Source organism: Lithobates pipiens, unplaced genomic scaffold (genome assembly GCF_037356315.1).
Source record: "Lithobates pipiens isolate NorthernLeopardFrog02 unplaced genomic scaffold, aLitPip1_a1.2 Scaffold_8, whole genome shotgun sequence".
NCBI classification, from domain to species: Eukaryota; Metazoa; Chordata; class Amphibia; order Anura; family Ranidae; genus Lithobates; species Lithobates pipiens.
In genome coordinates this window covers 126,713,010-126,734,081 of record NW_027507903.1, presented here as the reverse complement: position 1 = coordinate 126,734,081, position 21,072 = coordinate 126,713,010, and the positions used below count along the sequence as shown (strand labels likewise).

Below are 21,072 nucleotides of genomic sequence, written 5' to 3'. Positions count from 1 at the left end.
TTTTTACTTGTAAGCAACAAGTGTCAGAAAAGATTTAGTCTTTAAATGGTTAAACTGAGAACTTCTACACACTGAGATGACTTCATTCATTCAATTGTAAACATTGTATCTTTCTGTTCTTTTCTTGGCAGCCTGCCCAGAGAGGAGGAAAGGGTTGCTATGACGACTCAGTCAACTTAGACTGACTTCTATACAGAAGTCATTTCAAAGTCCCGCTGTACTAAATCGGCATTTTATCAGCACAAATCGGCCGATGCCGATTATTTAAAAAACGGCAAATATCGGCCGATATATCGGCCGGCCGATATATCGGTCGACCTCTAGCCGAGTGTAAGGTGTACCAAGATGGGCATCGCAGCATACTTACTAGATGTTAAATGACATGAATGATGAGAGGCAAGGAAGGATTTTGCAATGTTATATTCTATATAGCATTGCAAAATCCTTCCTTGCCTTTCATCATTCATGTCATTTATTATGCAATTGCCAATCAGTGCTGCATTTCAGTGCCCATCAGTGCCTGCCCATAAGTGCCACCTATCAGTGCCCATAAGTGCTGCCTATCAGTGCCATCTATCAGGCCCATAAGTGCCGCCTATCACTGCCATCTATCAGTGCTCATAATTGCTGCCTATCAGTGCCATCTATCAGTGCCCATAAGTGCCGCCTATCAGTGCCCATAATTGCCACCTATCAGTGCCCATAAGTGCCGCCTATCAGTGCCCAAAAGTGCTGCCTATCAGTGCCATCTATCAGTGCCAGCTGTTGGTGCCACCTATCAGTGCCCATAAGTGCTGCCTATCAGTGCCCATCAGTCAGTGCCATCTATCAGTTCCAGCCATCAGTCAGTGCCACCTATCAGTGCCCATCAGTCAGACTGTCACATGACATTAAAAAAAAGTATCGGTACTTGTACTCAGTCTTAAAAAAGTGGCATCGGGACAACTCTAATAAATATTTATTAGGAAAGGAATGTTCATTCATTCAGTGTTAGAATTGTGGCAAGATATGTATGTATTTTAAAATATAGTGTTGATCAATTGACCATTTTGTGTGATTTCAGAGAGGAAACATGAGAAAACAAAATTAAAGACTGAACTGTAAATATGTTTTAAAAACTAAATTGTAGCATGTATATAAATGATCATTCTTATGTGCGCAGGAATAACAATTCATGTGCTTTGATTGGTGCATATAGTAGCAGTACAGTGTTTTGTACAAGCTGGGACATATCAATGGCACATTAATGGGTCTGTGTTGTGCACTTTCAGAATTGAGGCTTATCGTGTTTTTGGATGTGTATGAAAATGTTTGTATTAGTGTACTCATTTTGGGCAGAAGGCACTTATTAACTGGGAGAAAACTTGTCAGCCATTATTGTTTTAAGGGGGTTATATGCAGGGTTGCCCATTTATTGCCAATTATTGATATAATTAATTTATGCGGGTTCTGCTGCTTACTAGATTTGGTCAGTGCCTTACTTGGATCAGCGACATACCCTGTGTACCCTGTGTGCCTTGTGTATTAAAGGAATGAGTTGGTAACTGTGATTGCAGATGGTGAGAGTATTAAAGGAAAAGAGGATATTATTCTTATCAGCCTGTTATTTGGTTAAATACTTATCACGGGGAGATCTGAGAGCTTATGCTTGTAGACCCCTTATTTAGTCCTTGCTTTTGGGAATGAAGGTTGTGGTCCCTCGTGGCAAGGCCCGTCCTCTCCTACCCCCATCCTTCCTCTCTTGGCTCTAGGGGTCCCTTTGCCACTACGCACTGTTTTACCCCCTTTATTACCGCCAACTTTGAGCCACCAGGCCCCTTCCGCTTTTTACAATACCCGTTTGTCATCTGCCTGCTGGGCCTGTTAATAAATGTTTCTTGTCTACCGCCTTTGGTCGACCACAATGGGACATTGCTGTAGATTTTTCTACATTATACCTCTGCCTTAATTTTCTGTTGATCAAGTCTCTCCTACGTTCTCATTTTCTTAAAGTTATATAAGCTCATTTGTCTTGCAATGTTCTTATCCACTCCTCTGTGGGTGTGTTATGTCTGTCTTTTGACCATCATGGCTATATTCATGTACTTGCCATGTTGTTTTCCTTCCAATAAAATTTTTGGTAAAGAAATTACTTATAGAGGGGAGATTTGGGGTAGTTTTCAGTGTAGGGAAGCCAGGTACTCATCAGTAATGGGTCAGTTTTTCTTAGCATTATACATACCAACATTCGGCTTTGTATAAGAGGGCTTGACCTTTTATGCCCCGTACACACGAGCGGAATTCCACTCAAGCTTGGCTTGCATACACAAGGTCACACAAAAGGTCACTGAAATTTTGACCGTCAAGAACACGTTGACGTACAACACTACGACAAGCTGAGAAAATGAAGTTCAATGCTTCCGAGCATGCGTCAAATTGTTTCCGAGCATGCGTAGGAATTTTGCGCGTCGGGAATTGGTACAGACGATCTGAACTTTTTCCGACTGAAAAATTGAGAACATGCTCTCAATCTTTTTCTGGTGGGAATTCGGCCAGCAAAAGTCAGATGAAGCATACACGCGGTCGCATTTTCCGACCAAAAGCTCTCATCGGTCTTTTGCTGGCCGAATTTCCAATCGTATGTACAGGGCTTTAAAGCAGAGGGCAAGAGACTAGATAGCTACCAGTGTTGTCTCTTCTACCGTATCAGCTGATCTTTTTGTTTCCTATTTCAATTCAATGCCATGCCGTGTTCTTCACTGTGGGGCTGTTTACAAAAGACAAATAAGCTGTTGACTTCACAAGGGAATTTTCCCTTAGCTTGGTGAATGTGATGAAAATTTACTCGGCAAAAAATACTGAATCGCATGCAAGGAAAACAAAAAAAAGTATTATTGTTTGCACGTAATTGAATGATAAAGGTCAGCAAAGCTTTGCCTCAGTTACTAAGCTAAGGGAAAATTCCCGTGCAAAATGAGCAGCCTATTTGCCTTTGGTAAATCGACCCCCTATGTCTCTGTATTGAGTCGGTCATCATGGTAGAGAAGAAGGCTTTGCTTCTGCATGGAAGAGTTGCCTCTTTGATGACTGGTGGGGTATTTGGATAATCTCACAAAGCAGAAATTCAGCTAATTAGGCTTAAGACACAGAAGAGAAGGAATTGAAGAAAAGGTCGGTTCTTCAGGGTTCTGCAAATGCAGTAAGTATTTTTAAAATATAAGAAAAGCCTAACTATATCTATTTTTAAAAATGTCTACTCCCTCTTTATAACTACCCTGCCCACTTTGTAGATAAAAAAAAGAAGCTGTGTACTTACTCCAGTCCGGTCATGTGAATCAGCAGCTCTTCACTGTGTAAGGTAGCACTTGACAACTGCTGTGAGCCTGGCCTCACCCATAGGCTCCCATGGCCCAGCCATTGTTGAAGCTCCCTCTTTTCCCCTGCAGCAGCTGCTCGCTGACACAGGGGAGCCAGAGCTGCGGGAACACGTGACTGGACTGCAGTAAATTAAAAATAGGTAAGTACACATATTTTTTTTTTTTTTTTTTACAGGATAGGTAAGGAGATGAAAGGAAACCGTTTTAAGAATAGTTATAAGTAGGCTTGTCCTCCACTTTAGCTGTTCAGACCCACTTCTCACACTGCAGGTCCATGTATATTTAGTGGCAGAGTGCACCAGATTGTACATGTCCCTCTGCAGTATTGCTCTGTAGAGTCATATATTATTGATACATTCTAAGAGGAGAGAGAACTCTCTAGTGAATAGAGTCAGTTCAGAGGCAAGTTTAAAAAGTCTGATGTTGCATATACATACATTGCTACTTCTCTGCTTCCTGAGGAACATTATTCTTTTTGATAGAGTGGATTATTACTGATTATGTTTTGCACTTAGGAACATATCTATAATCTATTAATAGCACATATTAAATCTCCCACATTTTGATATTGTATTTCATATGATCTATGGTAGAGAGGATGGAAGAAGAAAATGATCAACTTACATTTTTCATTAATGTTGTCAGAATTCTACTTTTTATTTTGGTGCAAATTGGGGGGAGGCAGAGACGTCTTAATAGCATCACGGGCCCCTGGGCAAAGTAATGCTCTGGGGCCCCTAGAATGGAGACAGTGCAGGTAAAAAGACATCAAGTAGTGGTTCTGAACCTTACTGGTTCCGTGACTCCTTGATAAAATTTCCCAAGTTGTGGGCAACCTTAACAGTAAAATTATTTTCGTAGCGTGGGTTGTTAGCACCCAAGGCAAGACAAGTAATTTGCGCCCCTAACACACGGATATTTAGCGCTCCCTGAGTCCCCTCCTCTCCGAAATCAGTAGATAGGGTCTCCTTCAGCCCCTCCTACATTCACATTCCTCACCAGTCAGCTGACCTCTAGTCTCTCCCCCCCAACCATGCGGTGAACTTAATGGGTGGCTGCGAAGAGGCAGAGTGGGGGGCCACGGACGTACAGCCCAGCTGGACGGCTACAGGCTCCAGACACAGCCCTGCTGGGCGGCTTCGAAAAGGCTGAGAGAGTGATGCGGGCTTCAGTAACAGCCCAGGATTTGGTGACCCCTGGCAAATCGTCATTTGACCCCCAGGTTGAGAACCACTGCTGTACAGCAAAGAAACAGAGGGAAAATACTACATAAAGTAACAAAACTGTCCTGTGCATATAATATATCTGCTAGATTGATGCCATTGCCTCCCCAGCACTATGGCCTAGATATTCCCCCAGCACTCTGACTCTTCTACACCCCAGATATCCCCCCAGCACTCTGACCCCTCTACACCTCAGATACCCCCCCAGCACTCTGACCCCTCTACACCCTAGATATCTCCCCAGCACTCTGACCCCTCTATACCCCAGATATCCCCCCAGCACTCTGACTCCTCTACACCCCAGATATCCCCCAGTACTCTGTTCCCTCTACATCCCAGATATCCCTCCCAGCACTCTGACCCCTCTACACCCCAGATATACCCCCAGCACTCTGTTCCCTCTACATCCCAGATATCCCTCCCAGCATTCTGACCCCTCTACACCCCAGATATCCCCCCAGCACTCTGACCCCTTTACATCCCAGGTATCCCTCCAGCACTGTGACCCCTCTACATCCCAGATAACCCCCCAGCATTCTGACCCCTCTACACCCCAGAAATCACCCCAGTACTCTGACCCCTCTACACCCTAGGTATCCCACCAGCACTCTGAGCCCTTTACACCCAAGATATCCCCCCAGCACTCTGATCCCTCTACATCCCAGATATGCCTCCAGCACTGTGACTCCTCTACATCCCAGATATCTCCCCAGCCCTCTGACCCCTCTACATCCCAGATATGCCTCCAGCACTGTGACTCCTCTACATCCCAGATATCACCCCAGCACTCTGACCCCTCTACACCCCAAAAATCCCCCCAGCACTCTGACCCTTCTACACCCTAGGTATCCCACCAGAACTCTGACACCTCTACACCCCAGATATCCCCCCAGCATACTGACCCCTCTACACCCCAGATATCCCCCAGCACTCTGTCCTCTCTACATCCCAGATATCCCTCCCAGCACTCTGACCCCTCTATATCCCAGATATCACCCCAGCACTCTGAGCCCTCTACGCCCTAGATATCCCCCCAGCACTTGACCCCTCTACACCCTAGATATCCCCCAGCACTTGACTCCTCTACACCCTAGATATCCCCTCAGCACTTGACCCCTCTACACCCTAGATATCCCCCCAGCACTCTAACCCCTCTATACCCTAGATATTCCTCTGTTACCATATACCATAAGATACTCCTTGTATTGTGACCACACTACATCCCTGATACCCCCTACACTGTGGCCTCTCTACATCCCTTATACATCTAGCACTATAGCCATTCAAGCTACCCCAAGCATTGCTACCCCCTAAACACCCCAGATCCCCCCTCAGCATTGTTTTCCCCATATACCCTTAATATCTCCGAGCACCATTATTCTATCCATGTAGTACCCCCTTTTCCAGTGGAGATACAGTGCATGTAAACCTTTGGCTATGTGCCCACCTCCAGCACTGGACTAACCTATACCAATCAAGCAGACAGAAGAAGGGGTAGAGGAGGGAGCATCCCTCTGGGCATTCCAAGCCCTTTGGTGCAGACAGTGCCGGACAGCTGGGCTCACCGTGACACCATGCACAATGCTGCTTCCGCAGGAGGGGTCTCAGTGCTGCCGACTAAGCAGTCCCCACTCCAGCCTTTGAGTCCCGAGCATTCAAGCTGCATGGGGCGGGAGCAGAGCATAACTGGTGCCCCGGCCCTGCCCCTTCCTGCTGACTGTGAAATAATAGATATCGTTCTGCACAGCACGATGCACTGCTGCCAGTCTGCCTCCCCTGTGTATCTGTCATTCTTGGTGCCCTCATGGGGCCCCCAATTTCTGGGCAGAGTGGGCTCAAAGGCCAGCTGCTTTGGGGAAAGTGCAGGGGCCCCCCCATGCAGCTGGGGCCCCTGAGCAGTGCCTAGGTGTCCCCACTCATTAAGGCAGCCCTGGGGCGAGGGGCAATAGTTTTGAAGCATTACAGCAACATTTAATAACATAACAGATCGGCGCTGCTCCCAGTCTCCTGTATTCAGGTGCTGGCAGAGACAGATCACATCTTGCTCCCAGTGGTGTCGCTATGGAAGTGCGGGGAGTGCGGACCACATCAGGGTCACACCTGCCAGAGGAGTGACCGGGCTGCCATTGAGGGGGGACAGCCACATGTAGGGGGCCCTGGCATCACAAGCAGTGTTGTTAATGATTTGTCTGTTACTCCACTGCTGCAGTCCCACCTCCCGCCCACTGCTGCCAGCATTAGTGGTTGATTTTTAGGGCTGCCTGGCGTCTAGCAACCAACCACGTGGTAGGTCTGCCCCAGCATTCAGTGGAGGGTAAGTTATCCGAACTTCCTCCCCCAGACCTGGCTGACGTGCCCCCCCCTTCCCCAAAGCACCCCCCCATGATGAGGGCACGCGGCCTGGTACGGCTCAGGAGGGGGGGCACTCGCTCGTCCCCACCCCCTTTCCTGACCGGCTGGGTAGCGTGCTCGGATATGAGTCTGGTATGGACCTAGGGGAGACCCCCACGCCGTTTTTTCGGCATAGGGCTTCCCCTTTAACTCCATACCAGGTGACGGGGCCAGCGACGCTTCCTTTGCAAGTCCCGGCTACCTGGAGCCGCGCTCAAAATGAACGGACTTTTCTCCGTGCGGGAAAAGTCTGTTTATTTCAAAAGTACAGCGGACTAACACACACACGGCCGTATTGTTCACCGGACTGCGAGTCCGGCGGACATATTTTGGTGCAAAACTACTTTCTTAGTCCCCGGACTTTTGGATAAAAAAAGTCAGCCGGAGGCCACACACGGGGGGATTGCCCGGCGGACTCGAGTCCACCGGACTTTTCTACCGGATTGTTTGATCGTGTGTACCCAGCATAAGGCTACTTTACAGGCACCATAGCGCTAAAAATAGCACCTGTAAAGTGCCTTTCCTGTCACTGTCACTCCAGTGTGAAAGCGGTGCACTGGCAGGACGCTCAAAAAGTCCTGCAAGCAGCTTATTTGAGGCACTTTAGGAGCAGTGTATACACCGCTTCTAATGCGTCTCTGCCCATTGAAATCAATGGGCAACGGCGCTTTGCGGGCACTTTAAACAGTTCTTTGAAAAGCACCGTAAAAAGTTTGGTAAAGCGCGGCAAAAAATAGCGGCGCTTTACCGCCGACACCCGGCGTGGCTCAGTGTGAAAGTGCCCTAAGTCTTTGAAACTTCAGTGAACTACGGAGAGAGCCATTATCCCCAAATAGAGATAACTTGGAACAGTGGTGAACCTTCCCAGGAGTGGCCGGCCTAAAAAAATGACTCTTAGAGCATGACGACGACTCATCCAGGAGGTCTTAAAAGAACCCAGAACAACATTTAAACAACTGCAGGCCTCACTCGCCTCAGATACGATCAGTGTTCATGATTCAACAATAAGAAAGAGACTGGGAAAAATTGACATCCATGGGAGAGTTCCAAGGCCAAAGCCACAGCTGACCATAAGAACACAATGGCTCATCTCACATTCACCAAAAAACATCTTGATTATCCCAAAGTCTTTTAGGCAAATATTCTGTGGACTGATGAGACAACAATGCTACTTTTTGGAAGGTGTGCGTCCCCTTACTTCTGGCATAAAACTAATACAGCATTTCATAACAAGAATGTTATACCAACAGTCAGACATGGTGGTGGTAGGGTGATGGTCTGGGGCTGCTTTGCACCTTCAGGACCTGGACGACTAATGCCCCGTACACACGAGAGGACTTATGTCCGACAGACTTCCAAAGGAGTTCCGCCGGAGTTCCGACGGAGTTCTGACAGACTTTTCGGCCGAACGGACTTGGCCACACACGATCACACTAAACTCCGACGGATTCGAACGTGATGACGTACGACCTGACTCGAATAAGGAAGTTCATAGCCAGTAGCCAATAGCTGCCCTAGCGTCGGTTTTAGTCCGTCGGAGTAGCATACACACGAGCGGAGTTTTCGAAGGGGACCGGGTCCGGCGGAGTTCCTTCGGGAAAATTTGAAGCATGCTTCATTTCTAAAGTCCGTCAGACTTTGGCGAATCAAAAGTCCGTTGCAGCCCACACACGATCGGATAGTCTGACGGACTCGGTCTGACGGACTTTGGATGTTGAAAAGTCCGCTCGTGTGTACGGGGCTTTACCATAATTGATGGAACCATGAATTCTGAGCTCTACCTGAAAATCCTAAAGGAGAATGTCCGGCCAACAGTTTGTGACCTCAAGCTCAAGTGCACTTGGGTTATGCAGCAGGACAATGATCCCAAACACAATAGCAAGTCCACCTCCAAATGGTTCAAACAAAGCATAATTTTGGTTTTTGAGTGGCCTAGTCAAAGCCCGGACTTAAATCCAATTGAGATGCTGTATCATGACCTTACACAGGCTGTTCTTGCTGGAAAACCCTCCAATGTGGCTGAATTAAAACAATTCTGCAAAGAAGAATGGGCCAAAATTTCTCCACAGCAATGTGAAAGACTCATTGCCAGTTTTTGCAAACGCTTGATTGCAGTTGTTGCCGCCAAGGGTGGCACAACTAGTTATTAGGTTTATGGGGCAATTACTTTTTCACATAAAGCCAGGCAGGTTTGGACAGCTTTTTTGCCTTAATAAATGAAACCATCATTTAAAAACTGCATTTTGAATTTACTCGGCTTCTTTGTGTTATAATAAGATTCATTTGATGATCTGAGTAATTTAAGTGTGACAAATATGCAAAAAAAATAAAAATATCAGAAAGGGGTAAAATACTTTTTCACACCATTGTATATGAAATGTAAAATAACTTTTTTTTCTGTTAATTATGAACTTTAGCCTTATAAATATTTTGGTCTGTAGACTTCACAAAGGTTCAGTCTTTTGATATTTAGGCTTTTGTAAAATGTATTTGCCAGAGGTAACTTGATCACTCTACCCCAATGAACCTTGTGCTCTCCCAACTGCAGTAATATAAAAGTAAGTAATAGAAAATGTATTTCATTTTATTTATTTTATATAACTTTTAAAATGAATAAAAATTTCATAGTACCCTGTTTAGCTAAGAACAGCCCTGTTTTTAAACAAGTACTATGTATTTTTTTGATTTGCAAGGTACGTAAATTATATAATGCCAACAAAACCAGAATCTTTACACATTTATTCAGATAATATGAACATTACGTTTTTGCAAGTTTAGCTTTACATTTGTTTTATTAAATGTAAATAAGGATATTTTTTAAAGCAGTCATGTTAAGAGGAGATGAAGAAGGTTGACTTACCCAGTCACTTCTTTTAAGGTTAGATGTATATTCTTTTCTTAGTTTCTGCCACCAGCTCTAGACCCTTTTTGAAGAGCTGACGTGAAAGCCCTGCATCTTCGGGCTTTGGACATGTCAGTGGCATCAGATTGACTTCAGTTTGAAACAATTCAGTATTAATTGACAGACGCAGTTAAGCTCCTTCTGATACACGTTTGACCTATTTCAAGTAGGTTTTGTTTTACCCTAGACGTTTATAGGAATATAAGATCGGTCTGATGAGAACAAAAGCCCCATGGACAAAGGCCCTAAGACAGCAACATGAGAAATGATACAATCAGCAATTCTGGAAGGTAGACCTCACATTGAAATCTATAGAGATAGAAGAGCCCAACAGCATACACCCAAACCCGGAATATCATAGCTGGTGAACTGTGTCTTTAACTATTTACCATTACTTGACCAGATGGAGAAAGATAGAAGTCTCATAGAGATAGAAGATCCCAACAGCATACACCCAAACCCGGAATATCATAGCTGGTGAACTGTGTCTTTAACTATTTACCATTACTTGACCAGATGGAGAAGGTAGAAAGTGTGCGATTTGGTATCTTCAATGTACTCCATTGTATGTCTATAGAGAAGCTAGGTTGATGCTTAGTAGGTGAACCCATAAAATAGATATTAGGGTATATACTACTTAGTACAAGGATTTTCTTGAACTGTAAAATATATCAGTAGTTATTTCCCCCTCATTCATTTGTATGTAACAATATTAGTTTCCCTATTTAATAAATGAAATGTGATCAGTTTAGATTTCGGTGTCCTGTGTAATGCAGTACCACTCAAGGCACACCTATGACCCTACTCATGGTCACTGCAGACACTACTTGGTATGCAGTATACTACCTAGAAGATTTGCTTGAGAGTAGTGTCTGAGATAAATATTATCTGTTAATCTTCCAGATATTCGCCCCTCAATCATTTGTATGTAACTAGATCCCTTTCTTTTTTAATACAGGAAATGTGATCTGGAATATGAGTAGTGAGATTTTAACTTGTGTCTTTGTTCTCAGCTCCACGGTGTCAATTTTCTATGCTTTAGTGGTTTGAGGAAATGGAAAGCCAAATTAAGTCCCCTAGCTCCTATATGGAAAAATAATCATATCCTCTAGGTACTTTAGGACTCGGTTAAAGCAAGAGAAGCATATGGGTCAGATAGGGCAGTTTAGCTAAATTCTTTACATAACATTTGTGCTTCCAGGGGTAAATCCAATCTAATTTCAATTTGCATTATTTATTAACTTATAAGTATAAATCACATCTGTGCAGAAGTGCTTGCTGCACCACTATCGATGGGTTCTCCATGTGGAATACAGTCTATTGATGTGAGAAAGCGGATTATGGATTTGGCTATCTATTATTCTATCTGTTGCTAAAATAGGAAATTGAAAAGCTGGTGGAGAATCTAGCGGCTGCTTTTCTACTGTAGGGCATACGTCATCTGACTTAATTACATTTGCTGTGTAGACAGCGTGATTGTTTTTGTATTCGCATTGTACTGAATGGGAATGGTCTTGTACTGTCGCACAAGACTGATGGCCTTTCAGCTCCATCTACTCAGTGAAGTAGGCCTGGGGGATTTAGACAATGCAGTCCTCTGAGTGATGTAATAAGGGCATTCCAGTAAACGCAGGGAAGATGAACTCTCCATGAGTGGAGCCACACAAAGCTTTTAATATTTTTTTGTCCTTTACATCATGTTCAAATGAGTGGCTTCCATTTTTGCACTTTGAATGAACCACTAATTATAAAAAAGAACAATTGGCATAATATTGCCCTGTGAATGTTTATTGCTTACTGGCGGTTATTTACTAAAAGCGTACAAAATCTGGTGTGGTTCTGAATAGAAACCAATCAGCTTCTAGTCAAAGATTAATTAAACAAGCTGAAGTTAGAAGTTTATTGGTTACTATGCTCAGCTTTACCAGATTCTGAGTACACCAAGTTTAGTAAATCTCCCCCACTGTGTACTATACATATGCAGTGTATTCCACTAAAAACAAGTGCAGTCCCCTAGATTCAGATATTCTGAGTCAAACAAGCAGAAATGCAGCATAACTGCTAAAGTGGTGTAAAAAACAGTTCTGGAACAAGGACTTGATGGCCAGAATCTTCAGTTCCATGTCAATAAATATTTAAATACTCAGCTGGGTGAGGTTTTTTTTCTGACCTGGAAGGTAATGTCATAATGTCTTGAAAATGTCCCATTGGATGTAAAACGCTAGGGGGGAGATACTAGTGCTGACATTGCGCCGCTGATCGATATCGGGTCGGCAGCAGCTTTTAAAGTAAGGATTTTTTGCAACTTTTTTGTTTTTATGTTTTACTTGCACCTTTATTAAAACTACTACACCATGAGAATACTTCTGGCTACCGATGAGCTTTATTTTAGTTAGAACCTGATGTGGAGTGTCGCTGGACAGACTCACTGGGTTTACTTTTCACCGGGTGACCAGGTGACAGACACTTATCCAAGGCCTACATGCTGTTGTAATGGCAGCCATCATCTCTGATGGGTGTCCTTTTCACTGGGTGCCGGTGGCGGACCTCTGAGCACTTTGTTTAAAAACCTATGTTCACTTCAAGAGGCGTTAGAGATGTTTTCTCTTCACTGATGCACTGGATTTTCTAACAAGCCTTTATTGTCTTTCTGGACTTTTCACATATGCATTTCTGCTCCTATCATGGAAGACTGCAATCATTAATTGAGGATTTTTTATTTTATATTGATCGACTGTTTATTCATATTCATATCTTTGGCGCTACACACTTTTTTACAATGTCATAATGTGCTAGCATACTAGTATATTATGTGAAACTTACCTGAAAATGAAGCCCTCCAGCAATGCATTGTCACCGCTGGAGGCCGCATCCATCCTTACCCGTCTTCCTTCTGGGTCTGTGGACTCAGGGCGTGTGACTGGCCAGAGCCACAATGACTTCACTCCCGCACATGCGCAATGGCACCATTTACGGCACAGGACTCTAAAGGAACGGCCCGGGTGGCTGTTCCTTCAGCGCACATGCACTGATGATGTCACCGGCTGCATATACAGTAAATATCTCCTAAACGGTGCATGTTTAGGAGATATTTACAGTGCCTATAGGTAAGCCTTATTATAGGCTTACCTATAGGTAAAAGTCAGAGGTGGGAGTTTACTCCCACTTTAAGGCTCTGCTGTAACCGTCTAACCAGGGAACTCTTTAGTTCTAAAAAGCAAAATAACAGGAATGGTGCAGCAGCCTTGCGTATTGCGTAAACACCATTTCATAATTAAATAATACAAACATACTTACAGAAGCCATATGGCTGTAAGTGTATAAAATGACCTGAACCACTGTAACTACTCAAGTCAAGGACTCGGATGACCAATGATCAGACTTGGGCATCACCACATGACCGAACACATTTTGAGGGTGAGAGTGCAGGTTTTAGGGGTGTGCTGCAACCTTACTTTATCTTTTGGGGGACCTACCAGTGCTAAGTTTAGGAAATATAACCATAATTGTGCTATGCGCACCTTCACAGAAAAAAATAAATCACAATTTGGAATATATATCTGTTTATTAAACGTGTACATTTCTGAATTCCTTTCCATCTCACAATATATGTAGACATTGATCAGACATAACTGACCATGTATTCTTGAATGGCATTTGTTTTTTTCTCTAAGCCCCTGTACACACGGTCGGTCATTTCGACAACCAAATCCGTCGGATTCTGTCCGTCGGATCTTGTCCGAAACTGTTGCATACACACGGTCGGACTAAGTTGTCGAAAAATCCGATCATTCAGAACGTGATAACGTAATTTCGTTACGATGGGACTGCGTTCAGGCTAGTAGCCAATAGCTTTGATGTAGGAATTTGATCTGAGCATGCGTGGCACTTGGTCCGATCAAAATTCTCTACACATGATCGGAGTATGTCTGATCGAACCAGTTGGTCGGAAAATATTTCCAACAAGTTGGAAAATTGGGTCCGACGGAATCAGTCCGATGCATACCACACACAGTCGGATTATCCGACAACACGGTCCGATAGGACACATTCCGACGGATTCTCCGACCGTGTGTACAAGGGCTTATGCTATTCTTTCTGTATTTTTCAACTTCTCGTCTATATAATTTAGATATAGCAAACATGTCATGTCTGAGACCATTTATTTTATTATGTGATCACATCATACAATAGACCAGGGGTAGGCGACCTTTTAAGCACAGTGTGCCGAAAAATGTTTTCAGAGAAATTGAGCATGCCAATTTTATACTAAGAAAATGTCAACTTCACACTCTCAATCACAAAAAGGATTTTTTATAAAGTAAATGCTGTAAACTACTTTAGTAGTGAGAAATTAACATCCTGCACTCTCACACCTCAGATGAGCCCCAATTCCTGCACCTTCACACCTCAGATCACTGTCCCCCCCTGCAAATCTGTTTCACCACTGTACTCCCCTGGCCATCTGCCCCACCACTGTAACCCCCTGCACATCTGCCCCACCACTGTAACCCCCTGCATATCTGCCCCACCACTGTACTACCCTGCACATCTGCCGCACCACTGTACACCCTGCTCATCTGCCCCATCAATATACCCCCTTTCTCATCTGCCCCACCAATGTAACCCCCTGCACATCTGCCCCACCACTGTACTACCCTGCACATCTGCTCACCTCTGTACCCCCGTGTACATCTGGCCCACCACTGTACCACCCTGCTCTTCCGGCCCACCACTGTAACCCCCTGCTCTCTGTCCCACCACTGTACCTCCATGCACATCTTCTCCACCACTGAACCATCTTCTCATCTGTCCTAACACTGAACTTATCTGCTCATCTGCTTCACCACTGTAACCCCCTTTCTTATCTGCCCACAACTGTACCTCCTGCAAATCTGTCCCACCTCTTTTCCCCCTGCTCTTCTGCCCCACCACTGTAACCCTCTGCTCCTGTGTTCCACTGATGTACCTCTTTTCTCCTCTGCACATCTGCCCCACCTCTGTTCCCCCCTGCTCCTCTGCCCCACCACTGTAACCCCTTGCTCCTGTGTTCCATCGATGTACCTCTTTTCTCCTCTGCACCCCTCTGCACCTCTGCCCCACCTCTGTACCCCCCTGCTCCTCTGCCCCACCACTGTAACCCCTTGCTCATCTGTTCCACCAATGTACCTCCTTTCTCCTCTGCCCCAACATTGACCCCCCCTGCTAATCTTTCCCACCACTGTAACCCCCTTCTCATCTGGCCTAACACTGAACCCCCCTGCTCATCTGTCCCACCACTGTAACCCCCTGCTCATCTGTCTCGCCACTGTAACCCCCCTGCTCATCTGCCCCATTACTGTACCCCCTGCTTTTCTGTGCCACCGCTGAACGCCCTTCTCCTTCCACCAATGTACCTCCTGCACATTTGTCTCACCTTTGTCCCCCCTTCTCTCCTTCCCCAGCACTGTTCCTCCTGCTCTCCTGCCCCACCACTGTAACTCCCTGCTCATCTGCCTCACCAATACACCTCCTTTCACATCTGCCCCACTGCTCTACCTCCTGCTTTTTTGCCCCAACACTGAACCCCCCCTGCTCATCTGGCCCAACACTGAACCCCCCTGCTCATCTGGCCCATCACTGTACCCCCCTGCTCTTCTGTCCCACTGGTGAATTCCCTTATCTCTTCCACCAATGTACCTCCCTGCACGTTTGCCCCTCCAATGTATCCTCCTACTCTTCTGTTCCACCTCTGAACCCCTCCTGCTCATTTTCCCCACTGCTGTATCCTCCTGCTCATCTGCTCCACCGCTGTACCCTTTTCTCATCTATGATATGCAGAGTGGTGAAAGGAAGCAGAGATGAGACACATGTACCTGTCCTGGCACACTCATCCTCGCTGATCCACCTCTCTTGCATCCAGCCCACGTGCTTGTATGTGATGTCACATACCAGCATATGGAATGGATGCACAATGATGATCTCAGGTCTGGGGCATTTTCTGAAAGCAGTGGGCCTGTGAGCAGGATCATAAGTTGGGGCCCCACAGCTGGGAAAAAGTGGTTGGGTGTGATTTTCATTGCCCTGAATACTGGCTGTGGCTTAAAGGGACACAGAGTGCCGGGGTTCAGTAGTAAGTGACGCAAAGGTTCAGGAATAATTTCAACATGGTTCCCAGAAGCTCAACAGTAATTCCACAAACTGTCACCTGATTGTGGTTTTCTCAATCACAGTGAAATCCCATCTTTCCGAGATTGGTAGTGGCAACCAAGCGAGTCGTCTTCCTCCAGATGGTGGATGGGGCTAGCAGGACTGTGATTGGCTTTAGCAGTGGCCAAGACAGTCTTCCTCCTGGAAACAGGAAACACCCCACCCAGCAGAACTGCACCCAATCTCTTCCCCATCACAAAAGCTGATGATCGCAGCTACAGAAAAGTTAGAGAACCAATGTTTCCCATGTTTTACAATGTGTGGGGGAGCAGTGCCTCCCCCTCAGTGCAGGTGTGATGTGGGGAACTCTGAGATTGTAATGCATTAGTGTCTCACTGACACTTCCCTGTGCTCTGCTGATGGGGAGGGAGTTGAGTGCCGGCAAAAGAGGCTTTGCATGTCGCTTGCCTACCCCTGCAGTAGACAATGTCAAACAATACAAAACATTGCTAATTTTGTAAGAAAGGGAGATAGAAGAGGCAAGGCAACAAATACATGCCTAGCCCACACGAGTTCTGGAGACAACCAACCGCTTTGTGGACATTACAGAGTTCCTTACTCTCCCCTTAAATATTGTGATTCTACAACTGCCTATGGTTCAAATATCAGATTCCACAAAGAACCTATTCTTACAGCAATACTGACTATTAGGGCTAGCTTTCATATTTTCCAAATGAAAATTTCTGTTGTCTCCAAAAGGCTGCTTGATGGCTCTTTGAGTGAAAATAGGCAGATATAAACCATGCGAGAACATAGTAGGAAAATGCTGACATGAAAATGGAAGGATACCTTTATTGCTTTCTTAGGCGGAATGGAACAGAGCTATCAATAATGTCCTCTCTGGATGTAATTTCACTTGTCAAAGTAGAAGTGAACCATGGGAACCAAAGAGTCTGGCAATTGCGGCCTAGCTGTCAGGACACTCTTAATACAAATGGAACCTGATTTGATTGTATTATTATTTTCATATTATGACATGTATTTACATTATATCATGCTGCTTTTACTGATCGCATGATAGCAAGCTTTTGGCTGTGACTCCAAGCCATGTGTTTTATTCTATCCATCCTGTCAGCTTCCCTGATTGAATTATTTTTATTGTTTGGTCAATAATTATTATTTTTTGTTTTCTTTTACACATTGCTACTAATAATACATGAATAAAATATTCAGCTTGTGTACTTTTCTTACAGCAGCACATATAATTGCTGTCCACAAGGACGGCACCTATTTTTGGCCTAGTTTGTTTTTATTTTCCTGTGAGAACTGGTAATCCTGAGCCCTTGTGTTCCCAGCATAAGGCCTTTGCTTTCCTAACTCAGTCTTAATGTATCTCAAACCTGGGCAATTACAACTGAGTGTATGATGAAACAATGCATACGCAAACTACAGTAAAAACAGCATGTCAAAATGATGAATAGATCCAGAGATATAGTTAGCTGAGGTTATACACACCACTGTAAAAGTCAAGCTAAGACCAGAATAGGATAACAGGTAAAGAAAACAGCAGATATTTACTGATATGTACAATTTTAAATACAACGCACACTAAAGAAATTAATCCCTTAAACCCGCCTTGTCGTAGGCTCAGTTTGCTAGAATATGTGAGTTCCTTTCACTCCCATTCATATTTTATCCTATAACTAATTAGTAATTATTTTTCTGCATGAAATGAAAATTTAAAGCTGTACTCAGTGCAACAAAATCGACATGTGGGGTGCCCTTCTTCAGAATAGGATACTCATTTAGTCTGGGGGGAAATGTAACAGAATTTTTTTTTTAGAGGAGTTATGCCCCCCCCCCCCCCCAAAAAAAAAAAAAGAAAAGTCAGCAGCTACAAATACTGTAGTTGCTGACTTTTACTATTAGGGTACTTACCTGTCCAGGCATCCAGCAGTGTCCTTACCCACGCCGATGCTTGAATCGGCTCTCAGGTGCTGCCGCCACCATCTTGGCTAAGGGGAACCGCCAGTGAAGCCTTCACAGCTGGTTTCCTACTGCACATATGTGAATCTTGCTGCACATCCTCGATGGGCTGGCTGCGGGGGGGAGGAGGGGCTGAACTTGTCAAAACAAATTACCCACTCCCCCCCAAAAGGTGCCAAATGTGGCAGCAGAGGGGGGAGGCAGATGAGCGGAGCTTTCCCTTTTGGGTGGTGCTCAGCTTTAGGTTATGCCGGCTTCCTCCCTCTCAGCTCTAGTAGTGTTTCCCAGTTCTTTGAAGCCACCAATCTTCTGTAGTCGTGCCAACTTACCTCTTGCCAAAGTAATTACATACCATTTCACCTCACAGTTGTGTTATCACTTTTTCTGCTTTCCTCAGTGGACACCTATTGAAACCCACACTTATCACCATCCACAATTTTAAGTTACTTTAAGGAATTATGAGCTAAATGGTAATCTTTTGAATGGGCTTTTACATTTATATTTTAACAACAGCCATTGACAAGACCACCTTTGCAAATCATGAGGCCCTGTACAGCCTACTTGACAGAGCCACCCTGTACAGCCTACCTGATAGGGCACTTGACCCTGGCATCATGTGTTAGTGCAAAAACGCTGCTATTCATTGTAAATGCCCCCCCCAATGTAACTTGTGACTAATGTACATAGTGCTACACTATCAAAAAATAGTGCATGCATTTGCGTTTCACTGCACATTAGTATGCTGCAATGCACATCCATTGTAAAGTGCATTTGGGTGCTGTACGGAATGACCCTGAATCGCACCAATGCATATTACCTGCATTGCCACACTGATCAGACAACATTAGGTGACTCCAATGCATCTTAACCCTAGGTAAGCCAATTAGTGGGTGGTCAGATGGTGACCCAAGCACATTCACAGCCCAGGTCAGCCAAATCTCATCCCTTGCCAATCTGATCCACTCTGCTAGGCTTGAACACTCTCTTCCGCTTAGTAAGACATTGCCAGCTGGGCAAAAAGTAGGGGCGGGGCCAGCACGAGTCTGACAGACCATGCTTCTGACCAATCAGAACACATTACTCCCTCCTTCTGCCCATAGCATGCCAAACGAAGGATGAACTTGAGCAACTAATGAGGCCATAAACAGTCAGGAAGTTAGGCAGATGTGTGGAATAATGTAACAGCTATGGGAAGGGTCCTGAGCTCTACAACACTTTGTGGGACTCAACCTACTTGCAGGCACACCTGAGCCTTCCCCTGCAAACCATATGGGGCTCAGGCCAGGCACAGGAGGGCAGGTTGTGCACCCCCTATCAAGGGTCCTGGCCATTGAAAACAACACACAATTCAGTTAATTGTATATGAAGAAGGAATGGTGCTTTAATTGCTTGTAGGATCCATGCTATTAGTCCTGACTAATGTTCACACGTTTCTGTTCCTTCAGTATCTTTCAGTTATGCCTCCAATTTGTTGTGGTCTGTGGGGCCTCTAATTTTGATATTGCTGACAATTTTCTTTTCTGTCATTTTGAAAATATTTAAATAAAGAATAAAAAAAAAAAAAAGAAAACAACACATAGTGTAAGGCTGGATTTACACCTATGCAGTTTTAGTGCTTTTTGCAATTTGCAAATATGTACTACAGAACGTGTTCCATAGGAAATCATGTTAAATGGACTGTAGTGCAAAATGCAAAAAGTACTAAAACTGCATAGCTGTGAATCCAGTCTTAAAGCTGAACTCTAGACATGAAATTAATTGAAATATACGGTGCCTTGCAAAAGTATTCACCCCCCTTGGCTTTTTACCTATTTTGTCACATTACAGCCTTTAGTTCAATGTTTTTTAATTGGAATTATATGTGATGGATCAGAACACAATAGTCTAAGTTGGTGAAGTAAAATTATAAAAATATATACATAAAACTAATTTTCAGAAATATAAAAATGATAATTGGCATGTGCGTATGTATTCACCCCCTTTGTTATGAAGCCCATAAAAAGCTCTGGTGCAACCAATTACCTTCAGATGTCACAAAATTAGTGAAATGATGTCCACCTGTGTGCAATATAAGTGTCACATGATCTGTCATTACATATACACAACTTTTTGAAAGGAGGCTGCAACACCTAAGCAAGAGGCATCACTAACCAAACACTGCCATGAAAATCAAGGAACTCTCCAAACAAGCAAGGGACAATGTTGTTGAGAAGTACAAGTCAGATTTAGGGTATAGAAAAATATACAAATATTTGATAATCCCTAGGAGCGCCATAAAATCTATCATAACCAAATAGAAAGAACATGGCACAACAGCAAACCTGCCAAGAGACAACAGCACACCAAAACTCATGGACTGGGCAAGGAGGGCATTACAGAGACCTAAGGTAACCCTGGAGGAGCTGCAGAGTTCCACAGCAGAGACTGGAGTATCTGTACATAGGACGACAATAAGCCGTACGCTCCATAGAGTTGGGCTTTATGGCAGAGTGGCCAGAAGAAAGCCATTACTTTCAGCAAAAAACAAAATGGCACGTTTGCTAAAAGTTTGCTAAAAGGCATGTGCGAGACTCCCAAAATGTATGGAGGAAGGTGGTCTTATGAGACTAAAATGTAACTTTATGGCCATCAAAAAATACGCTATGTCTGCCGCAAACCCAACAAATCACATCACCCAAAGAACACCATGGTGGTGGCATGATCATGCTGTGGGGATATTTTTCAGCAGTCGGGACTGGGAAACTGGTCAGAGTTGAGGGAAAGATGGATGGTGCTAAATACAGGGATATTCATGAGCAAAACCTGTACCATTCTGTGTTTGATTTGAGGCTAGGATGGAGGTTCACCTTCCAGCAGGACAATGACCCCAACACACACTGCTAAAGCAACACTTGATTGGTCTAAAGGGAAACATGTAAATGTGTTATAATGGCCTAGTCAAAGCCCAGACCTCAATCCAATAGAAAATCTGTGGACAGGAACTGGAGCAGTTTTGCAAGGAAAAATGGGCAAAAATCCCAGTGGTAAGATGTGGCAAGCTCATAGAGACTTAGCCAAAGCGACATGGAGCTGCGATAGCCGCAAA

General features: G+C 44.4%; 1 protein-coding gene across 1 annotated transcript in view; it reads left to right on the top strand.

Moving 5' to 3' along the window:
* The window catches only part of MAPK8IP2 (mitogen-activated protein kinase 8 interacting protein 2), a 108,350-nt gene that overhangs the window by 11,430 nt on the left and 75,848 nt on the right, over positions 1-21,072 (top strand). The gene's annotated exons all lie outside the window — the stretch shown is intronic.